This window comes from Colias croceus, chromosome 11 (genome assembly GCF_905220415.1).
Source record: "Colias croceus chromosome 11, ilColCroc2.1".
Taxonomy (NCBI): domain Eukaryota; kingdom Metazoa; phylum Arthropoda; class Insecta; order Lepidoptera; family Pieridae; genus Colias; species Colias croceus.
This window is the reverse complement of record NC_059547.1, coordinates 3,637,662-3,654,864: the sequence shown is the minus strand read 5'-3', so window position 1 is coordinate 3,654,864 and position 17,203 is coordinate 3,637,662. Positions and strand designations below refer to the sequence as shown.

Below are 17,203 nucleotides of genomic sequence, written 5' to 3'. Positions count from 1 at the left end.
TTAGTAGACCTATTTACTTATAATTTATTCTACTTCATATATAGTATTTAAATATTCCCAAAATGAAGTATTTAACACATGTTAGAATTTAAAATTCTGTTAATCATATGGCTGTATCTATACATACTGTAGAGAAAGTCAATATACCGAATATAATTATTTGTATGTTCGTCTGTATGCAATTTCTAATGATTAGTAAATTCATTAAGCATTCAGTAATGATAAAATTAATTTATAAATTAAAAACGTTTTAATGCATTCAAAATTTATTCATGATATTATTTAACCTTTTAACCTGACGTTCAATTAAAAAACTTTCAATTTCTTTTTGCGCTTTTAAGAACGATACTAAAATATTTCCTTCATTTAATAGTAAACCGAACAGTTTGTTTGATTGTTTGAACGCGCTTATCTCAGGAACTGCTCGTCCGATTTGAAAAATTATTTCAGTGTAAAGATAGCCCATTTATCGGGGAAGAATATAGGCTATATATCATCACGCTAAGACCAACAGGAGTGGAGCCATGCAAGTATAACCGCTAGGCACAGCTAGTTTCTTATAAAACTGTTTAAGTTGTTGAAACTTGCAGACGCGGAAATAATATAATCAAATCATCAAGGAACTAATTGTGAACATAAAATTTTAAATAAAAAAGTTTCAAGACCATAAAATTAGCCTGTGCAAATCGAATGTGATGATTTAGTCACGATAAAAATATATTTTCCCGTGTAATGCGGTTTTTGATTAACGAAATATGAATGATTTAGTCCAAATATTTATAAAAAAATGCTCGTGTGAATAAAAAATACCCTTGAATTGTCTTGTGAATTCCAATTTTTTAATGATTCGAAAAAAAAAATCAAGATGTTCCGTTTTCTGGATTGTCTTCTACATTTAACAGTATTTTTCGTTAGTAAACTTTATCATAATTCCGAAAATCTTATTATTGGAGATTGGAAGTTCAAAATTAAATCATTCCTCACTCCCCATAAAGGAATCCATACAAGGAGCGAATTTCTCCTTTGATTGGATCGCTTAAGCTACTAATTAACGAGGGGTCCATAGTATACACATCATTACCTACTAATATCCAGGATATTAACTATAATTAAACGCAAACAAAACGCTACGTATTCACTTAATACGACCATAAACATGTACTTTCACTGCAGTAATTACTAATTAGTAAAGATACCGGATGCATCAGTCAAAGTTGAAAATGTAATGTCCGGTTGTACTGCTGAATATGCAATTACTTGCTTTTAGTGTTTGATAAATGGATCTCGTAGAAATATTTCTGTTGAATATTGTATTGAATTTTATTGTTTATTAGAACTATATAGTTCCTCGAACAACGATCTGAATATATTTTGTATCTTTTTTATGGTCTGTCTCTCGTGACTTGCTATATTCCGGGCATAAGAATTGAACCAACTAGACTTGAATATTTTAATCGGTACCTTTTACGAATATCTAACCCTATGTAAAATATTATTTTAATTTATAACTTACTCCTGTTAACATACTGTGTACAAGTGCATAATTTTCATAAAACTATGTTACATAATCTATGGTTTATACACAAATAATAATTATCTTTAGCTGTCATCTCGTTTTCACAGATAATAAATTATCCGCTCTCATGTACAGCGTATTGTTTATGACGTTTGCACAATGTTGCCAGCGTGTAGAAATTTGTTTTGTGTAAATTACGTTTGTATAGACGTCAAAAATAAAATAAATCCATACTTAATATTATAAATGCGAAAGTAACTCTGTCTGTCTGTTACTCAACCACGTCTTAACTACTGAACCAATTTGCATAAAATTTGGAATAGAGATATTTGATTATGATACCCGAGAAAGCACATAGGCTAGGTTTTATCCCGGAAATCCTACGGGAACGAGTTTTTCTTTGAAAATGCGGATGAAGCCGCGGGCGGAAAGCTAGTATTCATATTATATTTACACCCATGTTCATACTTTGTTAGTGAATGATGTTACATAATATGTGATTTCCGCTCTGGTTGTTTGATAAAATAGTTTTGTATGAAGTCGTTTCTAAAAACCATTAATTTTGTGGTTGTATCTTTATGTTATTTACGAAAAGATGAGAGTTGATACAATCATTAAATTTTACCAAACAACGAAATTATAAACGCCTAATAAAATGTAGAAGTCTTTTGCTTATGGTTATTGCATGAAATACATAAAACGATGAGTCTCGTTCTATGAATGCATATTTAATTTAAATAATGGTATGAACCAATACTGAATAGGCAATAAACAGAGTATTAGATCTCACAACTTGCAAGGCTCTTATAAAGCTATTCCTGTTTATTCACAAATAAAACAATATATTTGTTTTTCTCTACAATAATCTCTATCTTGGAACTATTGTAAGCATCTCTTTGAAAATGCATTTTCTTTTTTATTACAAAATTTAGTTTTATTATCCGGGACTCTATTATGCAATTTAACAAAAGACTTATAACCGTCTTTAAAATGTGAGAACTAAACCAAAAAATAGGACATTTATGGCACATCTTTTCCTTAAAAAAGTTTTATTAAAATCGGTTCTACCAGTTGTGATAACAAACCAAAAAAAATACTATCGGGGATATACGATATATAATAAAATGATACCTTTTTTCAAGTCGGTTAAAAACAACATTCTAACCATTTGTACACATTGAGAGGACAGGCCGCACGCAGAGCTAATACCAGTGTCGTATCATTTAAATGCTCCAGCTTTCTGGCTTATAATATCGGAAACGCGTCAGGTGCAACGAATAATTGTAGTTTACAAACGCAATGACGTTACTTTTACAAACTTGCGATGAATATTGAACATGTTAGGGAAGTTCTATAGTTCAGGATACATCGCCCATTTTTGCAAGTGACTACTATCAAGCTAATTTTCCGTTTGTAGCTTTATTTTGATGAGACGCCCAATAATTTCGTGTACGAAAGTCTCGATTGTGGTAGCTAACAGAGATAACAAGGATAAAATTTTTTGATTTGATGGTTCTCAAATATTTATTACTAACTGAATTTTTTTTTGTTCAATCTCAAGATAATTACCTAAATTATTCGAAAAAATATTTGTCCTACAAAATCTATGGTTGGTTCAAAGAGTCCCCCTTTCCAAAGTGTATCGATAACGAGGTCATCATAAATGATTACTAACAAGTTGATTTTTTTGTTTTCACTTAGTTAATGTTTATATAATTCAACAGACATACCTATTGTCCTACAAATTGCGTAATAAATATATTTGAGAACCATCAAATCAAAAAATTTTATCCTTGTTATCTCTGTTAGCTACCACAATCGAGAGTTTCGTACACGAAATTATTCGGTGTCTCATCAAAATAAAGCTACAAACGGAAAATCAGCTTGATAGTAGTCACTTGCAAAAATGGGCGATGTATCCTGAACCTATGTTTGTTGTTTATGCTTGAAGGCATGTGTTGAGGCAATAAGGTTCACTTTTGCTTGGTAAAACTTGATTAAGTAAAACGCACGTCTAATCTTGATAACGTTTATTTCGTTACTAACACAGATCACTGAACAAGTAATATGGTTACTAATTTCTAAAGCTACATACTAGCGGCGGCGCGTACATACCGCCCACCAAAACCTATAGGTAACTAGGTTTTATCTTAATTGGCTAACATTTTTGCTTAACGTTTTGCATTACATACCATCGAATCTAAACTTAAACATGCATTCTTCAAATAAACAAAAACAAAATGATTTTTAAATTAAGTTATATAAATCAACAATCAGTATCTGTTATTATCTAAACATTGTACATTTAGATTAATTATGTAATAACATTTTTTTTTATAATTTAAATAGGCAACTAATATTCAAAAATCCAAGTCATTATTTATAGGTAATGGGCATAATTTGGAAATTGATCGCTTCATCAATTTTCCGCGGCATTTTAAAGAATACACACGACATATCCCGTCTGCTCCCGAATGTTTTTCTAGGATACGACCTAAAGCCCATTTACCAGGAGGTAAATGTTCTTCCACGACCAGGACCACATCTCCCACTTTGAATTCATCTTGTCGTTTTAGCCATTTGGGTCGTTGCTGTAGACGTGACAAATATTCTGTTTGCCATCTCTTCCAAAAGTCTTGTAGTAACCTTTGTGCATACTGCCATCGTGAAAGTCTGTTAAGGTTTATGTCTCTCAAGTCTGGTTCTGGTATATTGAATGGGGCTTCACCAATGAGAAAGTGACCAGGTGTAAGAATATTCAAATTATCGGTATCTGTATTGTCGATTGGACACAACGGTCTGGAATTTAAGCATGCTTCTATCTGGCACAGTAATGTTGTCATCTCTTCGAAAGTTAGATGCTTATCTAAAATTCTTCGCAAGTGATATTTGATGGATTTCACCCCCGCTTCCCATAAGCCTCCAAAATTTGGACTGTAAGGTGGATTGAAGTGCCATTGTATGCCATCTTCTGCTAAAGTAGCTGGTAGATGGCCTGGTATTTGTAAATTAGCCTGTTGGAACAGCTCCAACAATTCCTTGTTGGCACCTACAAAATTAGTGCCTTGATCGCTCCAAATGTGGCTACATCTTCCCCTTCGAGCTACAAAACGTTTTAACGCGCCTAAGAAAGAATCAGTGCTTAAATCCCCAACTAATTCCAAATGAACTGCTTTGGTAGACATACATACAAATATGCAAATGTATGCCTTATTGGTTTTGGACCCTCTACCCCTTGAAGTTAAAATTTGCAGTGGACCAGCAAAATCTACGCCGGAGTGTAAAAATGGCCGTGACGGAGTCACCCTCATCTCAGGTAAGTCTCCCATAATTTGTAATCTGGGTTTTGCTTTAAGTCTCGCACATATAAAGCACTTATTGATATATGATGAAACAAGTGATTTAATTTTAATAATCCAAAAACGGCTTCTTATATAATTTATAGTCAATTGTGTACCACCGTGTAGCGTCTTTTTGTGTGCATCAGCTATTATTAAAGTAGTTAAACAGCTCTTATTGCTTAAAATCATGGGATGTTTCTCGATTTCTACAAGATGGGCATGCCTTAGTCTGCCGCTTACCCTGAGAATATTTTCAGCGTCCAGGTAAGGATTAAGATTTTTAATACAACTGTTGCGTTTTATTTCTTTCCTTTGTTTTAAATCTTCTATTTCTACTGAAAAAGATTCCCTTTGGTCTAATCTTACACATTTGTTTAAACTGTCATGTAGCTCATTTGTAGTTATAGCCTTAACTTCTTTAATTTTCCTTACATTCAGAAACCGTGTGCAATAGACTATTGCTCTCAGTAATTCATATAAGTTATTAAAATTTTTAAATTTATTTGACCAATGTGCCTCATCTACTATTTTTGTATTAGCTATAATATTTTTCCTTTTTTCTAGGTTAGTGTTATAAACGGAATTTTTCAAAGAAAGCTGCTCATCTCGTAGCCATTTTGGACCTTCCCACCATAATTTACAATTTTTAAGTTCAGGTAATAACATTCCACGTGAAGCAACATCGGCAGGATTTTCTACAGAAGGTACGTGGTACCATTTATTTCCTATAGTTTCTAATATAGTTGCAACCCGATTCCGTACAAAGGTTTGCCATCGAGAAAGATCTCCTTGAAGCCAGGACAAAACTACGGTTGAATCTGTCCAACCATATATCCGATCGGTTGGTATGTGTGTAGCGTCACTTATTTGTTTTAATAATTTGGCAAGTAAAACTGCGCCACATAATTCTAAACGAGGCAGGGATACAGGTTTAACAGGTGCAACGCGACTCTTCGCAGCTATAATGCCTGTAACATATGTATTATTTTCTACTTTGACTCTCAGGTAAGCTACTGCGCCATATGCCTTTGAAGATGCATCACAAAAGCCATGCACTGTAACATCAGACATATTTTTAGTATGACTGTATAACCATCTATTTATTTTTATATCTTTTATATTTCTTAAACTTTCTTTAATCTTTAACCAATCTTCTTTTATTTCAGGTACTACTTCTTCATCCCAAGAAATTCTCATCAACCACAATTTTTGAATTATTATTTTTGCAGGCAGGAGTACAGGAGTTAACCAACCGAGAGGATCAAACAAGCGTTGAATCTCCGAGAGTATGGTTCTTTTGGTTATGTTTGCCGGTGACGCAGGTAAGTCAGCATAATAATGTAAAGTATCATCGACCACATTCCATGATAGCCCTAACGTCTTTACTGTTCCTTCAAACTTAAAATCTATACTCAGGCGAGAGCTTAGTTCATCGGAAGAAAAGTTTTTCAAAAAACCCTTATTATTTGATGACCATTTCTGTAATTTCATTCCTCCTCTACTAAGTATATTTGAAATTTGTTTCGCTATTTTTGTAGCATCTTCTACCGAATCCTGACCGGATAGTAAATCGTCCATAAAAAAATCATTTTTTATTACATTAACAGCCGCAGGATAGCCTTCTCCTTCATCGTTAGCAATTTGGTGAAGAGTTTTTACAGCAAGATAAGGTGCCGATGCTGTGCCGAAAGTAACTGTCAATAAACGATAATCCTTTATAGGCTCATCAATGCTATTCCTCCATACAATTCTTTGATAGTCAGCGTCCTCTGTTTTTATTAATATTTGCCTATACATTTTTTCTATGTCTGCGACAAAGGCAATTTTCCGAAGTCGCCATCTCATAATCAAGGATCTCATATCTTCTTGTAGCAGTGGACCAACAAGTAAGTCGTCATTGAGCGATATATTATTTTTACCTGTTGCAGACGCGTTGAAAACTACTCTCACTTTTGTTGTATCACTTGCTTCTCTAATAACTGCATGATGCGGTAAGTAAATAGATGGGTTATTAATTTCGCTTTCGGGAACTTCCTCCATGTGGTTTAACTTTAAATATTCATTAATCACATTTATATACTCTCTCTTTAAATCCGGGGATTTGACAAATTTGGATTCTAATTGCTTAAATCTGAAAATTGAAATATCACGGGTATCACCTTGTGTTGCTCGTGGGGGTTCGTGTTTTACAGGTAATTTTACAACATATCTTCCTTCCGCTGTCCTTGTATATGTATCTTTATATGTTCGTTCACATGTTTCTTCTTCTATGCTTAATTTTTTGTTTGTTTCAGGATCCAGCTCCCACAACCTTTGCAACATTTCATCCACATCTATACGATGGTGCATAACTAGCATTTCATTATTAGATTTCATTTCCGTATTGTCTAACACGGAACCGAATAATATCCATCCCAAGCTTGTTTCTTGTGCGCATGGTGAACCAGGAGGACCCTTGATCAAAGGTTCTTTGATTATTTGTGCATATGTGGTTACGCCCAGCAGCATATCAATCCGTCCAGGTATATTGTATGTGGGATCGGCTAATACAAGACCTTGAAGATGTGACCATGAATTTTCACTGTCTATCAAATGTTTGGATGGTAACACATTTGTTAAACGAGTAGTAGAAATGACATATGCATCAATGAACAGTTGGAACTTGTCGTCATATCTTGATAAAAGCTCTAATCCCACCGTGTGTTTTACCTTAGTTTGTGTAGATCCTATTCCCGTAATACTTACATCTATAGCCAATGGTTTACGTTTAACTTTAAGCAGTTGAGCAGCTCGTTCGCTTATAAAGTTCGCTTGTGAGCCTTGGTCTATTAGCGTGCGGAGTACAGTTATTCTGCCGGCGCCATCTGTAACAGGGACAAGAGCGGTAGCTAGCAGAGCAGAACCTTGTTTGGTTGCTACGAAAGAAGAGATAGTGTTAACCTGTTCCTCCAAGTGTTGCTCCTGCTGTTCTTCGTCTATCTCATCCTCCACCTGATTAAAGTGCGATTCTATGTTGCTGGGTTTGACCACGGCCATTGACTGATGCAACAAAGAATGATGACGCCGTTGACATACCTTACAAGAAACCCGCAAACGACATTTGCTCACCACATGCCCACTGCATAAACAATTAAAGCAAATATTATTGGAACGAACAAACTCATTCTTTTGTTGTGGTGTAAGTGATATAAATTCTTTACAGTGGCATAAAGCATGTTCTAGTTGACATTTTGGACAGGGTTTAAATTGCACTGCGGGCGTCGCTATATGGAATGACCTTTCTTTAGATGTCGATGGCGATAATAACTCCAAAGTACGAAATTTTAATTGCAAAAACTGTTGTAATTGTTCCCAACTTGGTAATTTGTCGGTATCATTCTGGACATACTCTTCCCAATCCTTATGTGACTCTGGGTCCAATTTCTGTACAACCAGAAATATAATTAAAGGATCCCAAGAGTCTGTGATTATGTTTATGTTTTTTAAACTATTAAGGCACTCTGTGGTAGTGTCCAGTAAGTTCTTTATTAATTTATAATTTTGTGAGCTCATTTTCTTTTGATTAAATAATCTTTTTAATATTGAATTAACCATCATTTTTTTATTTCCAAATCGTTTATTTAATAAATTCCAGGATTGCTCATAATTCGCTTGTGTTATCTGAACATGTTTTAATATATTTTCAGCTTCACCAGTTAAGCTACTCTTTAAGTAATATAATTTTTGTACATCCCCAAGCGCGGAGTTATTATGCACCAATGACTGAAACATGTCTCTGTACGAGGGCCAATCTTCATATGACCCCGAAAACGTCGGTAGCAAGATTTTAGGCAGCTTTAACTGCTCGTTTGCGTTATTTGCTACTTCCAAACTTGTTCCATAGGCAGGACTCTTATTAGCGTTTATTAAAAGATCTTTTAGATCGGCCTTGATGCATAAATAAAGATCTTCAAATACAAAAAAATCTTCGTTCACAAAATACGATATTTCAGATTTCTTTTCTTTAGGCACTGTTCTCACCAAACTATTGTGAGCCTCTTTAAAAGTGTTCCAATACTCCTCAATACTTTGTAAGCGGGCTTCCACGTACCCCTTCGTCAGTCGTTGTTTTGGACACTTTTTTAAATTAGTTTGCGCCTTTTGTAACAATAAAGCCGTATCCTCCAATAAGGCCAGTAACTGCTCGACACCACTCATGTTTAGTCTTTTATCAATATTGTACGAGTAACGAATAAACGTGTAAAGTAAATAACAATAATCTGTAACTTGTCACTCAATAGAATCCTTCCGTAGAAACCGGTTCGTCGATGTAATTAGCATTAACGCTCATTGATACTATCCGGCGATGGACCATATGTTGAGGCAATAAGGTTCACTTTTGCTTGGTAAAACTTGATTAAGTAAAACGCACGTCTAATCTTGATAACGTTTATTTCGTTACTAACACAGATCACTGAACAAGTAATATGGTTACTAATTTCTAAAGCTACATACTAGCGGCGGCGCGTACAGCATGAAATAAAATGTTACTTAATGAATGTGTTCGTATACGGATGATTGTTGAATAATATTATGTTGTACCTAGTCATCATATCCAGTAACAAACGTACGTATTTTTAGGTATTTATTTAAATAATAGAGCTAGTCCGCGGTAAGATAATATTGTTAACTGTTGCTAAATTCAGCATAATCCACTTTGGTAAAGTACATCGTATTTTATACAGCAAGAACGTAAAAGGAATAAATTGCTGCTATCGTAGATTACTTGTGTCTAATATGCAATTGTTAAACTGTGTTTATGTCTTTCAGATCACGAGATAGCGTCCTCTGGCGTGAACCGTGAGTACCTACTTTACCTACATACGATTGTTCAATTGCCTGTTATGATGTATCAACGATTTATGTGATCGTAGGGTCAGCTCTTGATACTAATATAAAGAATTAGAATAATTCACGATTAAAGTAAACAAGAATTTTATTAAAATATATTGTTTAGTTAATCCGTTATATTACGGTGCGTTTAGATCAAAACGAGCGAATGCTCATTCTAACCCCACTATGTCAAATTGCTTTCGAAAAGATTCTATTCAATGTTCATTAGAAGAGTATTAAATGAACAACACTGAATACGAGTTTTCGTTTTCACTAAAAGATCACGAAAGAATGCTCTTGCTCTAGCTATGTTAGTTTTCACTTGTAAAATAACATAAAAGTTTGAATTAAATTATTAATATAAAAAAATTATTTATATCAACAGATAGATTTTAATCGTAAATAAACACAAGCACAACCCTACGTTGCAAATGATCGTCAATTCGTGATGCGCTTTACCTATTTGTGCAGCTTTCAATGTTAGTGCCAAGCTTAAAGTCATAACGAGACAATTTAACACTTAACCTTTGTTTTCAACTGGGAGCTATGCTTTTTTAATTTATTTTAACTTATTTAATGTAATCAATACGGTTGACATAGGTATTTTATTTAACTATTTATACATATACACATATTAATATCAATTCTACATAATCCTTTGGTATAATGAGCGTTAGCGCAGTATAGAGGCAATATTAATTTATATATGGCTTATGTACTTTACTAAATTCTTGTTGATTGAAATGTTAAATGTAGCTATGCGTGAAAATAAAACATAGAAAGCACCTAATTGCATTAAAATTTGTATGAACGTCAATAATATTGAACGTCAATAATTTATTCTTTCCCACAGATTATGCAATTTGCCCATAATACTTTATGTCCGTTGAAAATTTAAGTATCTGTAGTAAATGTAGTGCAGTGAAGAATTCTTAATTGAAGCAAATTTATATCGATCATAATATGATTTACTACTACTGCAATAAGCCGTTTAACGAAGTAATGTATTGCAGTTTAATTTGCAAATTAAAGCTGAATGTATTGCAGGTAACACTGTCTATTAATACGTCATCGGAAATTGAAAAGTAATTAATTCTTTCTTTATTGCACTATTGAACACTGCAATTAAATCGCATTAAGACCACCCACCATAGTTTTAATAAAAATTTATGTGTCTAGTATTTATGTATTAAAACTTATAACTAAAATCGTTGATGTACCATGAACAAAGGAACGATAATTTTTATTCTTTTGTTTATTTCTATTAGTAGGTATAAGGTAGGCGATTCTGTTCAAACTATAATTATATTCAGCATTTCTTCCACTCGTATATCGATCAATCAATAAAGAGAAAAAGTTATCGCAATTTTTTATCTTTCTCTGAATTATAAGTGAAGAATCAGTTATTTTTTACTAACACCAGACACGATAATATTCTTAAATCATAATGCAGTAGTCCATTTTAACATGCATTAAAAAAGTACCGCTATGAAGTTCCTACACTTATAAAATTAAATCCAATAAGAGCAAGCAAACCGCTCATAATAATTTTGATAAATGAGTTGGAAAAGTTTTTATACATAGAAAAGAACATTAAGACGGTTGCGTGTTTTCTAATTTGAATTGTAAATTGATAACAGGCGTTAAAATAGTATTAAGACCGCTGTTTAATAACGTATTACCTACTATGTAATATATCATATTTCGTGTCTGCACGTTTTATTTAGATGATAATTTTGTGTAGTCTTCAACTGTGTTATTACTTTGACTTACGAAATAAATTACCGTAGTTGTTGCATAGAATGCAAGTGGAAAATAATTACAATATTTTGCTCTATATTTCCTAACATTGATTTTATAGCTTACGATGTGAGTTGATGAAAATAATAAGCATACAAATATCATAAACCATTTCTATCAATTTATCAATGAACAGTTATAAGGCTCTGTAATATATAAAAAGATCTCAAATGACTCTGTGTTTAAATTAATTGAAATTTAATATAGATAAAATAAGCGTGTTATAAACCTGCATTCGCAAGTCATTTTCACATCACAAAGACACTAATGGAATAAAAAACAATTATTTCTGAAGTCTATTATTATCTACAAAACTTTGATAGATTTGCGAAGCTCGTTTGAATGCCAGGAAACAGGAGAGATTCAAATCATGACTATATAAGGGCAGGGTAATTGCTTTCCGGTAAAACTGTATGATTAATCGATTTGGTGGTGTTTCTGAATAGATGTTAATGTAACCGGAATACACTCGTATTGGTTTTGCTTTTACTTTCATATTTATTACTTATGTAATGATTTTAATAATTTCGTTCTCATGCCCAAATATGCTGTGAAGTCAGTGAAACATTTGCATTGAATTTTCCAATTGCAATGGATATTTCATTCATTATATTTTAATGTACATTACCTATTCAGTGCGTAAAATATATAAAATATACTTGAAAAACCACATATTGGTCAGCTTCAATATTGAATATAATTTTAATTCTACTTATTTGCATGTTTCTATGTGCAGACGAATTCGCTGCGTACGTGACTTCGTTCAGCTGTCGTAAACGTGTTCTATGAACTAGCTTCTATACGAACTTACTTTTTTCCAATAAAGTACAATACAGAGTATAGGCTTACTAGAAATGCAATGCAATACGGATTTAATTTGACGATTTTGAGTGAAGTTTACTTTCGCTATTAAAGAAATACGATTATTATTTCGATATTAAAGAAATACGAGTTTTTTTTTGTATTAACAGTTTCAGTTCAAAAACTAGTTGATTTTAAAGAGATTTTATATCAATTTTAACTTCAAATGAAATGTAATTTAATGCTGTAAATAGCGTTAATAGAAGCAGCATTCGCACAATATTTTGCCAGCATGTATTCTTTGATCTCATAGCCTGAAGATAAAATTTATCTGACAGCGGCCTATTACCATAATAAGATATTACTATATTAGTTTATTGCTGTAAACAGCAAGTTTTCAATTCGAGTAAGTCATTCCTAGTGTCTATTACAAGCTGCGGCTTCTCTTAATATGGAACCTTTTGAGATAAATCCTTGATAAGATGAAATATAACGTCTTTATAAAGGGGACTGGTAACTTTGATTAATTTTCTTGTAATTGCTTGACAAATATTACAGTTAGATATTGCTTTAAAACTATATCTGGATGCTATGCTTCGATCAATTGGGGACATCGGGGAAAGTCGAATGTTTGACGAATATTTGTAATTAGCTCACTATATTGTTACTAAAAAAATATTCAATAAAACTTAATAAGTATATCAGCATTTTTATTATCATACTTTGTAGTTTTATCCGCGAGCGAAGCCGCAGGCTAATGTTTGTTTACGTACTAATAGATACAATTTAATGCTATAATTAATATTGAATAAACTCATTACATTATAGATTTTAGTATCCATAAAATACACAGGTAATTTTACATGTTATAGTATACTTTGTAAACACCCGTATAAAATTTAACTAAATTAATTATTATTCATAACAATACGCCATGGTAATAAACCTATTCATTAAATAATTAACTATAAAGTTACATGGGATATCTATCGCATGTGTATTTAACATTCAATAAGATATTCTAGCAATGTCTATCCGTTTTCAAATAATATTTACGATTCATTGAATGCATAGAGATGTCGCTAGCAGGCGGTGTGTAAATCATCTTTCGACTGAACAATGCGCGGCAAGGTGTCGCACGCCCCCTCAATCTGTTACATTGTATTGTTATGTTGCTTATATGTACGATTTATAATATCAAAATGTGCATTTTCACTTTCTCGTTAGATAGTATATAGTGTGGTATTTTGAATGCACTGCAGTTTCTTATTTTCATTTGGCTCGTGTAAACATAGAGGAACATCAGCTATCATGTAACATAAATACAATTACTCATAACTCACTAAAAAATATTTTTTTATTGTTAAAAATAAATCTATTGCGTTAGTCTACAAAAAACCGCAACAATATAAAACAAATGTGGACCAAGCACTTATTTATTTCTCACACAGAAAATGAAATAAATTGTAAAAAGAAAAGTCGAACGCCGTAAGCGACAATATCCTAATTACTATACGCAATTATTTGTAGAACATGCAATCGGTAACCTCCTACATTCTCGCCGCTATTAAATATTCCAGTAAAAAGAGGTATTACAAAAGTTCCTACATAATGATCGTCACTTTCTTCAATTATAAAAAGTGCTGGATACATCGCCAGTCAATGAAAAAGTGTTTAAAAAAAGTTAACTTAATTGTTACGCTATTCGTACGCCCCGGGGTACCGCCCGCGCCGCTCTTCGCGAGACGCGTCTCACTTTTTGGTCGTTTTTACACTTTTTTACGTATCGTTTTCACTTTTATATCGAGTATTGATTGACGAAAGCGATAAGCGCTAATTTCAAAGTAAATACCATCTAATTTGTTTACAATTGAACGAATTGCACCACTTTCGAGCACTTAATTTGCAAAGCTTTGTGTTGTAATGAAAGCGATGCAAACGTTATTAATTTGCGCGTGGCGTGAATTAATTATTAGAGTTTACTTTGTATATTATTTATACAAATATTAGTAGGTTAATTGTTATAAAAACTATGCTATTAGTTCATGTACCATGTATTTTAGAGTAATTAAGTAATTAGTATGATATAAACTATCTTTAACTGTTTTTTAACCAATTCGTTATTTTAGTTCTCGTACACTGAGAGTATTCCCATAACCTTTGCGTTTCATTAAGTGGTAAACATTTTGTCCTACCTAAAAAAATTCTTGTAGCGTTTTTATCTATATTGCATACAAATTATACAGGCCTGCTAATTGTTACAGTACAGGTTCATTTGTTTTATTTATCTGTAAAATATACATTTAACTCTTATTTCTCCTACCTAAGATTAAGATAATCGATTGCCACGTCTTGAACAATTAATGTTACGATAAACGCAAACTTTAGTCGCTTTACTTCTTTTTATAGCGGTTGTTCCATTTCAACAGGTTGCGTTTATTCTTGCTAGGGATAAAAATAATATCGTATACTCGTTAGTGTAGGCAGAAGCCGAGAACGTCTATTCTTAGCAATTTACAATGATGTGTTGACAGTTAGCTTGTCCTGTGTTATTTAGATTAATAATTACGTAGAGATATTATTGCAATTGACCAATGTCTTTTAGATTTTATTGGTACGAGTCATACAGGGGTTGGTGTTGCTTTTAACCCTCCAGCGGTCGCGCGCGGTCTCTGAGTCCGCAATGAACTTGTTTTAGTCAATATACTGAAACTGTAAACAATAGACGCTTGCGCTTCCATGATACCTTCGAGGGGGTGAGGTAGCACCTCTCAGTAGCCTTGTGACATTCGTCGCATGTACACGTGCTTTCTTATTTGTGTTTGCGGTCTCAGATTCCGCGCGCGACCGATTGTGTTCCAGAACAATCCAGTGCAATTAAACCGAAGCCGAGGTAAATATTTTATGTTTTTTGTATCTTATTATAACTTTTTATGCTTTAGACTATAATAAAATAAAAGTATAGTTTTAACAATGTATTTTTGTTGTAGACAATGAATTACGAAGATTTAGAACGTCGAATATCTCGTATGTTAGAAGAGGTGGAATCAGAAGATGAGGTCTTCGATAACGTTTCGGCCCAAGAAGACGACCCAATAGAAATTTCACCAGCACAGGATGAGTGTGTTCATGTGATGTTGTGTGATGTTATAATTTAGATTATTCTAGAACTTTACGTAAAATGATCTCAAAAATAGATGTCATTTTAGAGTTCCTATTACACAGTGCCAATTGATGATGAATGTGATTTATTTCTAAGATAATTATAGTCAAGTTTATAAGTTGTTAATTGTAAAAAAGAAAATTCCATTTTGTTTTGTTTAATGTTGATTTATAACGGTGATTTCCACCCAGAGTCAAAAATTTTGAGTTTTTATAGACCTTTGTTCTATTAAGTACAAATAAAAGAAGTAATGAGTAATTAAGTTGTTTTTATTTTATTTCACATGTTTAAGACCTCTTTTTAATCATGTGCTATACAATAAGTGGAAATATTCATTTGTTTTCCCAAACGAGACACTTAAATTTGCGGAATCACAGACCGCGCGCGACTGCTTGTGTTCGGCGCAAGGGTGCGACCGCTGAAAGGTTAATTGAACTTGGAAAACAGCGTCGCGTCGGCGTTCTTGTTCAAGCGAAATTTAAAATTCAACAAATACTGTGTCTCAACTTCGTCGTTCCAAAAAGTGGTAGGTATTCTAGTAATTTGGTGTATCAATTAAACTGATAACTGTATAAGAATCGATTTACACTTAAACTAGTAAACATCATAGTTTTCCTCAATGAACTGTGATTGAAACTACCAAAAGTAGGATATCCGATCATGGAAATGTTTTCACTAACCATGATGTTTAAAAAGTATAATTTCAGTTCCAACTACACTGTACAGAAATGACAGACTACTTTTTAATATTGAACGATGCTGGGATATGTGACTTGATTGAATATAAACCGATTAATATGATCACCCAATAAGTGAAAACATTACAGTTTTATTTTTAAAATCAAATTAAAATTATTTTTACTCCTCTCAAGATGTTTGCAAGCCGCCTTAATTACGTAAACTTATGACAAGCATGAAGCAGCCCTAAGCTCGAAGGTCGTCCAAAGGCCGGTTACTGACCTACAATATTTATAGCGACACGTCACAACTCACAGAGGCGGGGCGACACGATACGATAATAATTGAAACATCTGGTTTGTTATATTTACTTAGAAATTATTTTTTTGCCCGCTTACATTTAGCATGTTCTGAAATGTTCTGTGTGTTCATGTTCTGAATGAAAAAAAAAACTAATTTTCAGCACAGCATCTTTTAACATTGCCCTGCAGGGTATGTCAGACTGTTATACCAATTTTTTCTTGACTTATCATGTCAAGATAAAAATTGATATAAAGTTAAAGAGAGCTTTTCTCCACCTCCACCTTCGACAACCGGTACCAGACCAGCTTTGTGAGCTCAGTGAAAGAACAATATTCCATTATGCATTTGCTCTATTTTGTAAAACGCCTAACAATGTAACCGTGTGCAACTTAATCAGTAGCTATAAGTACCATATTTTTTTTAAAGAAAACGAAAAACGAAATAGATAAGCCGTGAATTTGATCCATTAAAAGTGAGTCATAAATACTCGACCGCCGTGATAACTATCTTCCAATAAAAGACGATTGCAGGGCTTAGTATCCGAGCATTTATTAAAAGCTGTGCTTTTAAACGCGTATAAAAACTGGCTCCAACTGTCTTTATACAACTTTTTTTTTATTTTTCACAACATTGTAAAGTTACGTGTACTCGGCTAGCGTTAGTATAATGTTGCCAGTTGTCAGGCTAATTCTCCATGCCAGACGACAAGCACGGTTAATTGATAAGGCA

At 33.1% G+C, this 17,203-nt stretch overlaps 1 protein-coding gene across 1 annotated transcript in view; it reads left to right on the top strand.

Annotated features, from left to right (window-relative positions):
* LOC123695901 overlaps window positions 1-17,203 on the top strand; it is a 78,201-nt gene that overhangs the window by 35,252 nt on the left and 25,746 nt on the right. The window contains exon 2 of the mRNA XM_045641856.1: window positions 9,667-9,696. The gene's annotated coding sequence lies outside the window, so the exon portion shown is untranslated. The remainder of the gene's footprint in view (window positions 1-9,666; window positions 9,697-17,203) is intronic.